This window comes from Microcaecilia unicolor, chromosome 9 (assembly GCF_901765095.1).
Source record: "Microcaecilia unicolor chromosome 9, aMicUni1.1, whole genome shotgun sequence".
In the NCBI taxonomy this organism is placed as follows: Eukaryota; Metazoa; Chordata; class Amphibia; order Gymnophiona; family Siphonopidae; genus Microcaecilia; species Microcaecilia unicolor.
This window is the reverse complement of record NC_044039.1, coordinates 137,672,705-137,687,901: the sequence shown is the minus strand read 5'-3', so window position 1 is coordinate 137,687,901 and position 15,197 is coordinate 137,672,705. Positions and strand designations below refer to the sequence as shown.

General features: G+C 45.6%; 1 protein-coding gene across 1 annotated transcript in view; it reads right to left on the bottom strand.

The window, feature by feature from the left end:
• PSEN1 (presenilin 1) overlaps positions 1 to 15,197 on the bottom strand; it is a 142,474-nt gene that overhangs the window by 83,018 nt on the left and 44,259 nt on the right. The window lies entirely within an intron of this gene.

Below are 15,197 nucleotides of genomic sequence, written 5' to 3'. Positions count from 1 at the left end.
AAACTACTTGGTAGTAAAGTATCAATATTATAAGCATCCAAAGTTCAATGCAAACAGGGTTTGCTCTCTTTGTAAACATGTACTCCCTAAACCAACAAACCTCTTCTCCACAGCACATTGATAAGAGTTTACTTTTTCCCACTGGACACTTATATAATTGGGGTGTGAATAGTAGCAGTCAGAAACAAAACCCATGTAAAGTTTGCTGCTGTGAGAAGCTAGCAGCCTTATTTTCGAAAGTGATGGGCGCCCAGATTGTGACCCAAATTGGGAGACAGGCGCCCATCTTGCAAAGGCGCCCAAATCGGTATAATCGAAAGCTGATTTTGGACGTCTTCAACTGCAATCTGTGGAAACGGGCAAAGTTGACAGGGGTGTGTCGGAGGTGTGGTGAAGGCGGGACTGGGGCATGTTTATCGGCCGAGGAGAGATGGGCACCTTCGGCCAATAATCGAAAAAAGAAAGGCGTTTTTATCACGAATTTGGGTCATTTTTATTGGACCCTTTTTTTCATGAACAAGTCCCAAAAAAGTGCCCTAAATGACCACATGACCACCGAAGGGAATCGGGGATGATCACCCCTGACTCCCCCAGTGGTCACTAACCCCCTCCCAGCATAAAAAAAAACAATTTTAAGAACTTTTTTTTCCAGCCTGTATGCCAGCCTCAAATGCCATACCCAGCTCCATCACAGCAGTATGCAGGTCCCTGGAGCAGTTGTTAGTGGGTGCAGTGGACTTCACCCAGGTGGACCCAGGCCCATCCCTCCCCTACCTGTTACACTTTTGGTGGTAAATGGGAGCCCTCCAAACCGCCCCCAAAACCCACTGTACCCACATGTAGATGCCCCCCTTCAGCCATAAGTGCTATGGTAATGGTGTAGAGTTGTGGGCAGTGGGTTTTTGGGGGGGATTTGAGGGGCTCAGCACCCAAGGTAAGGGAGCTATGGACTTGGGAGGTATTTAATTTTTTTTTTCTAATTGTTACAAGTGCCCCCTAAGGTGCCCGGTTGGTGTCCTGGCATGTGAGGGGGACCAGTGCACTACGAATCCTGGCCCCTCCCATGACCCAATGCCTTGGATTTGTTCGTTTTTGAGCTGGGTGCCTTCGGTTTCCATTATCACTGAAAAACAAAACCGCCCAGCTCAAATCCGCACAAATCCGATGCATTTGCCGGGCACAAACCGTATTATCGAAAAAAAAGATGGGCACCCATTTCTTTTCGAAAATACGGTCTGTCCCGCCCCTTCACATACCCGTTCGCGGACATAGGCGCCCATGGAGATGGGCGTTCGCGTTCGATTATGCCCCTCTAGGAGTAGCAGTTTAAATGGTAATAGTAGATATATAGTTCAAATTCTGTGTATGGTAGTATAACTTTAAAACGTAAATATGGACTAAAAAAGGGTCCACAATTATAGGCTATATCTTTTTAATGGACAAAACGTAGTGCATTTCTGGCTAACTTCTGAAACTTACATTCTCTTCATCAGGTCAAACTGAAATAAGATTAGTTTGATGAAAAATAAACACCACCTGCATTTTGCTTGCAGGGGACCATGATTTCCACATATTCAAGCAGGTTAAACATGGCACTCATTCTATTTTTAAAAAAGTAAACAAATATAAATTAGTGAAGGGGTTAGCTAAGTGACTGTACACCGTTGTGAGGTGGGATTTGGATTAGATTCCCTGCTCCGCTTAGTTGCCCAGGGCTGCAGATGCTGTGGGGACAACATTGAGCTGCTCAGCAGAGGATGTCAGTTAACACACAAAGACAACACCTCTAAGATCTCTGGAAGGAGTTCCTACTGCATGAGCCCCAGAAGAGGGAGACTGTTGCAATGTCTGGACTGAGTGAGAGGGGATAAATTACAGTGAATCATACTGTTGGTTCTAGAGATTCTCTCTGCATCTCTAGAGATGTCTCAGTATCTGACCTTGCTAAATTCTGGTTCCAAATAAAGGCATTGATCTAGCAAAGCACTATAGCCACTAGGCAGTGGTGTGCTGGTAAATTTTTAACAATGGGCTCTCTCCCCGGTTCACCTCTGCGCCCCCACCCCCCCCAATTGCCGAGCTGGCTATACCCGGAGAGACAGCCTGTGGGGGGGGGGGGGGGGGGGCAATGCATTACTCTCTCCAATAAAAAAAAAATTTTAATGCTCCTAGGTTTTGGTTTAATGCTCCCAATTCATTTTAATGTGGGAGAAAATGCATAAATAAATAAGTAAATAAATAGATAAAAAATCTGAATGTTGAGCACCTGATTCTCATAACATGATGTCTGTTTTAGTGGCCCTTTACCAGGAGAAAAAAAAATTCTCTGCACGAATATAATATGTGCTAGGGTGTCCCTATTATCAGCCCCTCCAAATGACACACTGATTACGATTTATAACAAGTTACTAACCTATCTATGAAAAGTTATTCCATATTACACTTCCTCTGTGTACATCCCTATGTACAATCCGGCATGTTTGAAAATAGAAGCGAGACTAAATTCAACAATGAAGACCGTCACCTACCTATTCCAGATCTCCCACTCCCCCAAGCCGCAGGGTGCCCTCCTGGCACCTACCCAAAGCCATTCTGCTGGTCTAGTGGAATCTTCGGGGAAGGAAAGATCCCTAGTCTTTCCTGCCCGCTGCCGGGGCTGACCCTCCTGCAGCCGCTTCTTCTTTAAAATGGCTGCTGAGACCTACAACGGCGGCCTTCAGCGGAAGTCTCAGCAGCCATTTTTAAAGAGCAATGTGGCAGCGGGAGGGTCAGCGCTGGTAGCGGACAGGAAAGACTAGGGATCTTTCCTGCCCCAAAGACACCACTAGACCAAAAGGATAGCTTCAGCCAGGTATGTGCCGGGGCCCTACGGCTCGGGGGAGGAGAGGCAAACAGGGAGCAGGACGCTGCAGGAGATTTAACAACCAGCTCGCAAAAAATCTAAAAAAAATTAACAACCAGCTCTTGTGAGCTGGTGCGAGACGGCTCTAGCACACCATTGCCACTAGGGGCACATCATTCCTTCACCAAGTCAGTCACTTATTTACTGTAGCCTAATGGTTACCAGGAAAGCCAGATTCAAGTCCCACTGACACTCCTTGTAATCTTGAGCAAATCACTTCACCTTCAATTGCCTAAGGCACAGCGTTAGTAAAAGGGCCCCTTAGATTGTACGTCCTCTAGAGACAGGGGAATATCTAATGTACCTGAATGTAACTCACCTTGAGCTATTATTGAAAAGACAGGAACTAAATGAAAATCCTCTGCTACTAATTAAGATGCTCAAGATGCACAAAACACAACGTCGATTTCAAAAAAACAATCCCCTAAATTCCTGCACCTTTTTTTCTTACTTCTACAAAAATGCCCCATCCATCCAATTAGAAACCCCAGTCAGTCTCTCAACAGGGTTTTTTTTTCCTCCAGTGTTAGTAGCTATCATGCACAAGCCAGCCTTGAACCTGTTGGGTTGAAAGGCAGCCACCTTTCTACCTCTTGATGAACAACTAGTTCTGCAGTCAGCAGGATCCTCTACATAATCAATGCATACTGCTGCTGTTTTGAAAGGATATGAAAGTTGAGTTAAACTTCCAGCAGTTTAGTAAAAGGGATTTAGATCTCAAGATGGGCAAATTAAATCCTGCTGGGAAGCCTTATCAAGGGTTAAGAGAAGGAGATCATGGATTATCTCTAGCCAGCCCTGCTTTTTGCCCCAGGGGGCTTGTTCTGCTTTAATTTCACTGTCCCACACCACTTTTATTCTTTTAGGCCCCGATGCTCAGAATCAAAGGTGGGTCATTAGTGCTGGACTAGTGCAAGCATTTGCAAGTGTATAATGCTCAGAGGCTGGAAGCACAGGAATCAACACAAGCATTGAAAACAACGCAATAAGCATGCAAATATAGTTGAAGGGATGCAGATGAGGACATTTCTTATTCCCTCCAATGCATAGCTAATAGCGCAGCTAACGAAGGTGCCCTTAATGCTCTAAACCCTACGCCAGCTTGGATCTGGCGTTAAGGTGTTAGTGCCAAGCCAGAGTGCCCAGAAGGTAAAATTAGTCTTTACCTGATAATTTTTTTCCATTAGTTCCAACAGAACAATCCAAAGACTTGTGGGTTATGTCCTTCTGCCAGAAGGAGAGATAGAGAACTTCAGAGGTTTACTATATGTGATCATGTGCAGCCACCTTAACATCAGTATTGTCCATAAAAAAGCAGTGGAAGAAGAAAGAGGAAATCCAACAGTAAGTCCTCTCCTGCGGGAGGGTAACAACAAAAGGTTTCCTTTTTGTAGCCAAAATCAAACAAAGGAGCCTGATTAAACTGAAGCAACGAGAAGAAAACACTCAACCAAGAACAACAAAGGGTTGGCCTCTGGATTGATCTGTTGGGACTAATGGAAAGAAAAGTATCAGGTAAGGACTAATTTTACCTTCCATAGTGTCCCACAGATCAATCCAGAGACTCATGGGATGTACCAAATCAGTCCTCAAGGGGGCAGGGTACTACATCCTCAGCAGACCAGAGCGATGCTCCACAGGCCGTGGCTATACGCTCTGCCACGTCAAGCTTGGAATGCCTAGCACTGCCACATCAAGCCTGCAATGCCTAGCAAAGGGAAGGACAGAAGACCAAGTGGGCGATCTGCAAACGACATCCACAGCAGGACATAGGACCAAGTGGTTCAACTGCAAAAGGTAGCCAAAGAAGCTAGACAGCACTCAAAGAAGGAGGTCACCTGCACTCTGGAAGAAAGAGCAGAGACTGTTCCATAAAAAGACCAGTTGAAGAAATTGCCTCCCTCAGCCAATGGCCACCTCAGCTCTCAAAACCAGATCCCCTTCCTTGAGGATAGCATGAAGCTATGCTGGGAGTAATTTCTGCTCAGCGGGTCAGGAATCTGATGATCCCACCGCAGTGTGGTTGGTTCGTAAGGAGTCACCGCCTTCCTGTATACCTAAGGCTCTCCAGGTTCTGAATATGTCTTCTTCTGATCCTGCCACAGGTACATCTGCCAATCTTAAAATGGCAAGCACTAGATAACCGCTTCAGTCTTTTCCAGTGCATGAGGCTATTCAGGAAGTCATTTCTGCTCAGTGGGTCACCCTAGACACTGCCCTGCTACAACTGCATGGCTTTGGAAGCTGAATTATATTCTTGAGGTCCCAAGCAAAGCATGAAGCAAAGATTTGACCAATGGAACTTGCTGGTCACTTTCAAATAGTATAGGAGTACATGGCAAACATCAAAGAAGCAGGAAGAGACAAAGGTTGACTGGGATGAAAGGCAGAAACCACCTTATGAAGAAAAGACAGGACTGTACGCCCCGTCACCCCTTCAGGAGAACTCCAAAGGATCTCAAAAGGATGAAAGGAGTTTTGACTGAACCTGGATCGCTGAAGAAAACTAGACTGCCCCAGACGATAGTACCTGGTCTCTTTAAAATGAGGACAAACCCTGATCCGACCAAAAAAAAACATGTAGACATGTCCTCAGGAAGATGCTCAGTCTATGAGTCACCTAGATCCTTCATCAACTTCACTGAGTCCTCAAACAACAGCTTGCCCTTAAAACGGAGCTTATCCAGCCGCTGTTTGAAGCTGCATCTGCCGCCCAGTGGTGAAACCACATCAAACAACAGGCTGTGACCGCCAAAGACATCTGCTTAGCCAACACCCAAAACAAATCATACAAGAAATCTGTCAAATAAAGCCAGCCTCAACTCCATATCGGGCAATTGAGGAGGAGGTCGACTATCTGTCTTCTGGAAGAGATCTGAAATCTCTTGCAGCCAGCTAAGGCACGCCCTCGCAGCCTACAAGCTGCAGATAGCCACCTCCAGAGAGAGAGAACTTCTGAATTGTGTTGAATTCACCCCGTTGAGGGTAAGTTGGCTTGAAAAGAACAAGAGAGATGGAGACCAAAACTGAGAAGGAGCCCCTGAAGTGGTCTGATGCGGAATCTGGCCCATAGGAGAATATCCAAGAAAAGACCATTGTGCCCAGAACTTAACCTATTCCAAGACCCCTGACCTATAGGGAAAGTAGAACCTGAATTGGGTTGTCATCTGTTGCTGAGGAGCAAAAGGAAGAAAGTACTTCCCAAGCCCACATGGAATATCACCCCCAGATATGCCAAGATTTGTGTTGGAAACAACTGACTCTTGGTGAAATTATCAATCCTAAGGACTGAAGAAGAGTAGCTATCTTGGATGAAATTAGCAGAGTCTCTTGAGAGAGAGAGTCGCAAATCAGCCAACCACAAGGTATGGATGAACCTGCAATCCATCCTCGTGCAGGAAAGATGCCACTACCACCATGACCTTAAAAAAATGTTCTTGGTGATTTGTATCGGCTGAAAGACTACTACTACTACTTCTTATAATTTCTATAATGCTACTAGATGTACGCAGCGCTGTACACTTGAAGAGACAGTCCCTGCTCGACAGAGCTTACAATCTTACTGGACAGACAAACAAGACAAATAAGAGATAAAGGAATTACTAAGGTGGGGATGATAAAATAAGGGTACTGAACGAGTAAGGGTTAATAGCAGCATCAAAAAGGTGGGCTTTTAGCCTAGATTTGAAGACGGCCAGAGATGGAGCTTGACGGACCGACTCAGGAAGTTTATTCCAGGCATATGGTGCAGCAACATAAAAGGAACGAAGTCTGGAGTTAGCGATGGAGAAGGGTGCAGATAAGAGAGATTTACCCAGTGAACGGAGTTCCCAGGGAGGAGTGTAGGGAGAGATGAGAGTGGAGAGGTACTGAGGAGCTGAAGAGTGAATGCACTTATAAGTCAATAAGAGGAGTTTGAACTGTATGCAGAAATGGATAGGGAGCCAGTGAAGTGACTTGAAGAGACAGCTAATATGAGCATAACGACATTGGCGGAATATTAGTCATGCAGCAGAATTTTGAACAGATTGAAGAGGAGAGAAAAGTTGAACCTTAAACACTCTAGACTCTTATGATGTCCAAGCTCAACTGGCTGGAAGTACAGAACAAAGGGAACAACTTCCCATTCTCCCAATTGCAACTGGGGACAGACTCAACCGTGCCTAAATGAAGAAACATTTGCAAGGTGGTATGAACTGCCTGATATTTCGGCTTGAGCCTGCAAGGAGAATCCAAGAAAAATCTGCGGTAGAATGGGAGAACTCCAGTTTCTAACCCTGCGTTAGAAAATCCAAGACCCATTGGTCTGAGGCAACTTTGGCCCACTCCTCAAGAAACCCATAAAGGAATCCCGCTATTACGAAACCAGAGGAGTAAACAGAGACCCCATCATTGGGAGATGCAAGCAAGCATAGGTATACCTGGAGTTGAAGCTGAGATCATTCTGCTAGCATGCAAGGCAGCTCGTCGTAGTGGAAGTGGAAACCCTGAAAATGGATTTCCTGGCCTGGAACACATGGAGGCTCATTTTCAAAGCACTTAGCCTCCCAAAGTTCCATAGAAACCTATGGAACTTAGCCTCCCAAAGTGCTTTGAAAATATGCCTCATGGCCTCATGAAACCTACGACTAAACTGAGAGTATTTAAAATAATTTTTAGACTCGTCCTCTGGCAAGCTCCAAGACTTGGGAGTCCCTCAGATCTTTACCGAACTTCCCTAGATCTTCTCCAAGCACAAGATTACTTTTAAAAGGTAGCTTGCTGGAGATCACGTGGTGCGATGAGAGAGTGAGACGTGTTTTTTGCTCTCTCCGAGGCCCGAATTGCTTAAACACTAAGAAACCCAACAACGCTAAATAATAATACCTCTCAGGCAGTGCAGATCAACTGATTATACATGGACAAATTTTTGGAAGCGCCAGTTAAAGGAATGGCGAGTAGAGGGGCGAAAAAGGACAAAGATAAGGTGAAAGCGCTAGAGGTGGCGGGAGAGAAGTCGCCATCACGCGCTGGGCCGACGTTCTCGGTGGAGCAATTGGCGCAACTTACAGAGGTGATAACAACGACGTTGGAACCCAAGCTGGGCAAATTATCTAGCCAATTTGAGTCCTTTGAGGTGCAACTCACCGCAATTACAGAGCGGACCGGAGAGCTAGAATGGAGGGTATCAGACCTCGAAGACAAAACCACTCTGCTCCAAGCGGAAGTAAAAAAGCTTGATGGAATAGTAGATTCTTTATCTACAAAACTGGACGACCTGGAGAATAGGTCTCGACGGTCCAATTTGCGGATCGTTGGCCTACCTGAAACCATTGGAGATCCAGTGCTGGCAACAACGTTAGAGCGCTGGTTGGCCTCCGAATTTGCCTTGTCAGATTCGGCGGGACCGCTATGTTTGGAAAGAGCGCACCGCGTGAGGCAAAGCAAAGATGGCGGGCAAGTGCCTCGTGTAGTGATTTTGAAAGTCCACAACTACCTGCATAAGGCAGAAATACTACGGGGATATCGGCTTAAGAGAGATGAGGTAAAGTACGATGGGCACCTCATACGAATATTCTAGGATTATTCTGCTCAGCTGCAGGACAGACGGAGGCAATTCACGCCTGTATGCAAGCGGCTGGCTGATCTTAAAATCAAGTTTATGCTCCTCTACCCAGCTCTTTTAAAGATCAGGCAGGATAATAGCTGGAAAGTTTTTGACACAGCGCATGCAGCAAAAGAATTTGTCTCACATCTGGAGAAGGATCTAGGAGAAATAAAGAGCAGCCCTACAGGTGACTGAAAGACATTATTGAAGGTTTGACTGCTTGAGGGTATAGGATGACATGTTAACATTTGATGTTTAGGTTGTATAGCATTCTGTTGTAATAAGAAAGGGTGTGGGGGCCTTGTGCATTGAAGTGTCTCCTATTGTTACAGTTTGGGAGGTGATGGGGGTGGGGGTGGGGGGAAGGGAATTTCGTCAGGAAGGGGGGAGAGGGAGGGATATGAGTTTAGATACAAGGGACGAGAAGAGAGGGGAGAACGTAACGGACTGGAAACATTGGGATGTAATTATGGGTAAGCTCAACAACAGTATAGCTGGTGTAGCGAGGCAGCAGTTCCCAAGGGTGAGGCTGGGGCGCCCTGGGGCGGTTTATGTGCTACATAATTGAAGGACAGTTATAGAAGGCCCTGGCTAGGTTAGGGAGTAAAGCGGTGCGCCTGGTCTCATGGAATGTTTGTGGCATTACATCCCCGGTGAAGCGTACGAAAATTCTAGTGGCCCTAAAACGCCATGACGCGCTTATAGCCTGTCTACAAGAAACAAGATTATCGCAAGAAGAACATGATAAATTAAAAAGGCATTGGGTGGGGGAGATGTTCTGTTCCCCGGCAGCCGGAAGGAAAGGAGGGGTGGCAATTTTGATAAATAAATCCCTTGCGTGTTCTGCCAAATTGAGGTTTAAAGATGGGGAGGGGAGATACCTCGGAGTTCAAATTAATTTGCAAGGGAAAGATGTACTCTTGGTAGCGGTTTATGCGCCCCTTGTGAAAAGTAGGAATTTCTTTACGCACTTACTAAATAGATGCCAACAATACACACATTTACCATTGTTAATAGCAGGAGATATGAACCAGGTATATGATGTGCAGGTAGATAGATCAGGGGGGCGAGCGCAGGGAAGAATGGGGGGGCGAGACTATATTGGAATCTTTTTGTACACTAGCAGGACTAATAGACCCATGGAGATTGCTACATCAAGAGGAGAGAGATTACACTCACACCTCCAGGGTGCATCGTACACAGTCCAGGCTAGATTATATATTTTTGTCTCAGACTTTATTCCCACAGGTGCTGGGCGCTAGTGTAGGCCCGGAGGAAATCTCCGACCATGCCCTGATTTGGGTAGATTTGGAAGCGCAGTCCTTTTTTCAGCAATCCTCGGGCTGGAGATTTCCTGCTTACCTATACTCCTCCCCAGAATTCAATAAATATATCCATGAAAGATGGGGGGAATATCTGAAGAATATCGAGCAGCATCTGGAAGACCCAAGCCTGTTTTGGTCCGCGGCAAAAGCGGTGCTAAGGGGAGATGTAATTGCCTATGTATGTAAGCATAATCGATGTATCAATTGGAAAGTCATTGCACTAGAGCGGAAATTGAGAGAGGTAAAGAGGGCATACACTGCAGCTCCTACGTCAGCCCGGTATGATACCCTAATGGTGACTCGGGTGGCATTGAATAGCCTTATACATGAGAGAATGACCCGTTCCCTGATTTATCGAAAGTTTCGACTTCAGAAATTTGGGGATAAATCTGGAACCTATTTGGCTAAGGTGGTGAAAACTGCAAGAAAACAACATTTTATACCAGTATTACGTACAAAGGCGGGAGGGGTGACAACTAAAATGGAGGAGGTGGCTGAAGTTTTAAGGGAGCACTTTGCATCTTTATATAAAGATGCGGGGGAGCAGACAGAAGGAAAGTCTAGATTGTTGGAATATCTGACCACCACTGGCATGCTTAAATTGTCACCAGCCGTGGTGGAGGCCTTGAACAAGCCAATAACGGCAAAAGAGATCATGCAGAGTATTACGAAGCTCCGACTCCATACGGCGCCGGTGTCAGATTGCTTTTCTGGCGAGTTTTACAAAATGCTCAAAGCACAAGTGGTAGGCCCATTGTTGGAGGTTTATCATGCAGCGGTCCAACAGGGGGCCTTTCCTCGCCATGCGAATTCGGCGTTGATAAGCTTGATTCCTAAACCAGGACGAGACCTATTACAGGCCGGCTCGTTCAGACCAATATCCTTAATAAATGTGGATATTAAAATCATGTCCAGGATATTGGCAGACAGACTGGCCCCTAGTTTGCCCCAAATTATACATAACGACCAGGTAGGGTTTGTCAGAGGGCGGAAATCGGTGCTTAATGTGCGGAAGCTTATAGCAGCACTGATGCACGTGAAAGACTCAGATATTAACAGATTAGTAGTCAGTTTAGATGCAGAACGGGCTTTTGATGAAGTCAGATGGCCGTTCATGTTTGAGACATTGCGGTAGGTGGAAATCCAAGGATGGTATTCTGAAGCACTAAAAGCTCTATACACACACCCAAAAGCGGCAATCCTGGTTAATGGGGTCAGGACTAGGGAATTTGCGATAGAGCGGGGGACCCGTCAGGGCTGCCCGCTCTCGCCCTTATTATTTGTGCTCACCCTAGAACCCTTGCTATGTGTAATTAGAAATTCTGAAGATATCAAAGGGGCACAAATCTCAGAGCATAGGATGAAACTATTAGCATATACGCAGATGACCTAATGCTTCTCTTGGATGACCCCCAGTAGTCACTTGAAACCCCTGCTCAGAGTGGTAAAGGATTATGGAGAACTATCGGGATTCAAGCTAATCATACAAAGTCCTTGACAATGCCGATAATGAAGAAATCCGGGCTGGCTGGCGGGGACAGTTCCCTTTGAAATGGCACCGGGGCAGTTGAAATATCTTGGGGTTGTGGTGCCAACAGACCTTTTCACGGCTGTACAGTGAAAATGTATTGCCACTTTTGACTGAGACCAGGCGTATATTATAGCTGTGGGGAAGGTTTCCGCTTTTCTTGACCGCAAGGATCGCTCTATTTTAATATGATGGTGGCCCCCCCGGTGGTTATACAACCTTTCAGATGCTTCCGTTGTATCGAGGCAAAGAGAAGAGAGGGCATTATCTAGAGCGATCCAGAAGTTTCTTTGGCAGGGTCGGAAACCTAGACTCCCAATTAGTGTCCTGCAGAGCCTAGATCGCATGGTGGAATGGGTCTACTAAGTATAAGGTATCTAACGATTTCAAGCTCCATGAGGCATATAAGAGATTGGTTGGTAGGGTGCCAGGAGTTTTCAGCAACCTCCATAGAGTCAGCCGCCTTCCCCAAGATACATCTCAGTTGGCTGCTGCACTCGCATAAACATCAGCATAGTCCGGACATTAAGATCGCAACCAACCCCTTTGTGACATCCGCCAGAGCAGCTTGGAGGTGGCTATGCAGGCGGCATGGGCTCTCAGCGAGCTCAACGCCTTTTCTATCCTTGTACCATAACCCTGACTTTCCAGTGGGCACCACCTCAGGAGTGTTTGCTCGATGGAGGCAAACAGGTATTCACTTCTTATATCAATTAATTAATGAAGAGGGACAATTGCGGGCATTTGCAGATATACAGGGAGAGTATTCATTGCCAGCTTCAGATATGTTTGCTTATATGCAAGTGAAACATTATGCTGTATCAATAGGTTGGATTAACCTAAGTGAAGATGTGCAGGACAAGTTGAGTACGGCACTGACACTGGGGTCTCAGAATGAAGTCCCGTTAAAATATCATCATAGACACTTATTAGATACTACAGAGGACATAGATTATAAAAAACGGGAACAAGACTGGTCTGCAGATCTTGGAGTTGAAGTGTCAGAGAGTGTAATACAAAGCTACTTGCTTTCTATATTACAAAGCTCCCCATTCACAAGATATTGGGAACTACAGTATAAGTTTGTACTCCGTTTGCACGTGTCACCACACAGAGCCCATAGGGCAGGTTTTGGCGCAACTGGACACTGCCCGCCCTGTGCTTCCCCTCAGGCTACTTTGGGACATATGTTCTGGACTTGTACAAGAGTGCAAAGATTTTGGAAGCAAGTGCTCGGGAGGGTCTGGACATACTGGAACAGAAAGACAGTGTTGCAGCCACTGATGCTGTTCGACGTGTATAGATATGTCAAGCCAGCATTGCCGGGGTATAGAAGATTTTTACAACGTGCAGTGCTGATCGGAAAGAAAGTGATATTACATGGCTGGATGGATCAAAAGGACCCTAACATCACCCAATGGAGAGTATTTATGATAGATTTATCAAGACTAGAGCGATGTGCAGTCCGTGACTTAAATACGGCAGAAGGGAGGCGATTGCTGCAGACCTGGAGTAAATTTTGGAATACGCTACAACCATCAGCAAAGAGACAGTTGCTTGTTCCCTAATCTCTATTTCTCTAGAGTATAGATATTAATAGCATTTGTAGGGGGAAGGGGGGAGTGGGACTCATAATTATATAATGTTTGATGACAATGGAAATGATATGTAAGTTTCTCTTAAGGACCTGATTGTAAATTTGCATTTGTTGTCAATAAAAATATTGAAACATAAAAGGTAGCTTGCTAAATGTGACTTGGAAACCACATCAGCTGTCTGATGCCTAAGCCAAAGCTAACTTCTTGCAGAAAGGGTCAAGAATTGGCTGCTCATTTGGAGCTAACAAGTGTGGCTGAGAACTAGAGCTAGATGGTGTAGCAGAATATGGCTGTCTGCACCATTGTGCACTACAGATAGCAAACTGCAGCAGGATGTGTCCCAGCAATCTCTAGATCTCTGTGCTCACTCTCAGGTGGTTGCTTAAACTATTAAGCTACCTCTACACTGAAGTAGCTCTGTAATAAATGCTAGTTGTCCCATACAATGAAAAGGTGCAAAAATGCCATAAAAAAAATAGAGCCACTGGTGATCCTGTGCATACCGTAGTGGCTGGAGCTAGTATGCAATAGTTTGGCTAGTATTAGGGTTACCATATGTCCTCTTTTAAGATGGATGTTTTTAGAGATGTCCTGTAGGATTTTTAATTTTCAGGGACATGTCCTCTCTCTTTTATGTGCCTATGACCAACACACCTATCCACATCATGAGAAAGACTATCTCTGGCTTATTAGTCAGTCTGGATACACGGGGGTGCTAAAGACAGAGAAAGGCATTGCTGATCTCCTCTCTCTTCCCCTGCTGGTTGAATCTATCAAAGGAATTTTGTTCATGCAGCACAACTTAGTATACATCATGCAAAGACTTTCACACATATCTCAGAAGCCAGCCAAAGTTGTTGAGGTATATGCGATTTTCTGATAAGTACGCTTGAGCTCAGACTCGGTCAAACTCAAATCCAGAAGTTTTTGAAAAGTAGGTTGTCTACTGCTGTACTGTAAGTAAGTCAGTGTTTGATGTGTGTTCATTAACTACGATTAAATATTTCTTTAGCAAAGGTAGCAACCATTTAGATTTTTTCTGTCCTCTTTTTTGTCTCTGCCAATATGGTAACTCTAGCTAGTATCAGTGTGCAAAATGAGACAGGAGAGCTAACCTTTAGTACAGTAGTGTAGTGATAACTGTTCCAGTCATACAATGAACTGCTTGGCAAAACAAGCAGTAAGCGAGATTGAAATAAAACATGCCCCACTGGAAACAGAGCTGAGTCCACAGCTTCTAATATGATGGATAAACCAGCCTTGAACCTGTGATCTTCAGGCTAAAAGCCAGCCACCTTCCATAGTAAAACTATTTTAATGTAAACACTGCACCTGGAGAAAATGCCACCATGTCAGCACAGAGGGTGCAAAAGTACCATGGAGACCAAGAGAATCCTGACAGCAGTGCTCTAGCCTCAGAAAGTAACTAAAAATGTAACATTTCTTCCAGAAACATGGAGTCAATAGCACTAAGCCTGACTAAATTAAGCACCATGCTCTGAGAAAGGGTAAAAGTGAAAAATCTAGAGGAGGCCCTTCCCTAATCCTGACCCTTCCTTTTATGTTGCACACACACCATAAACCACCTCGAGGAGGGTACCAAGCAAAGGTAAATCAATACAGAAATATTCTTAGTGCCCAACTGCAACAGTGTGCATAGTCATTGTCCTTAATAATACACTCACAGTATAATCACTACCTGCCAAACTGCAGTCATTATGCTTGGGGAAGCCACAGACCAGTCTCACAATCCAGCCAGACCTCTGACCCCAGTGCTGCGGCCGCTTGGGAAGCTGTGGGAGACCCAAGGAATCTTCTGACAGGAAAGGGTCTGCAAGTCCCCTCAGGCCTCTTCATCAGAAAGGCCATACTCTGCAAAGGTACCAAATATGGAGCAAAAGGGGGGGATCTACCCCTGCTCCCCCAGCCACAGCTTCAGAATGGCCAGGACTCAAACCCACTAGCATTACAGTTAAACCGGGTTCTTCATGGAGCGCCGGTGCCTCAGCCTCACAGTGCAGTGGATAAGATGGAGCCTGCAGGCATGCGTGCCAAAGAAAACTCTACCGTGTCCACCAGAATGGACTGGGAGAACACTACGTTCCCTGGTTTCAGGCCACCCAGCGGCATCCAGTGGTACAGCAGTCGGCGGTCCTGCGCTGGAACAGTAGGAACAAATGCCCTATGCCACTCCCCAGTTCCCACATCGGAAGCCGCGCTGACGACACCAGCTGGTGCAACCATCATAAAAATACTC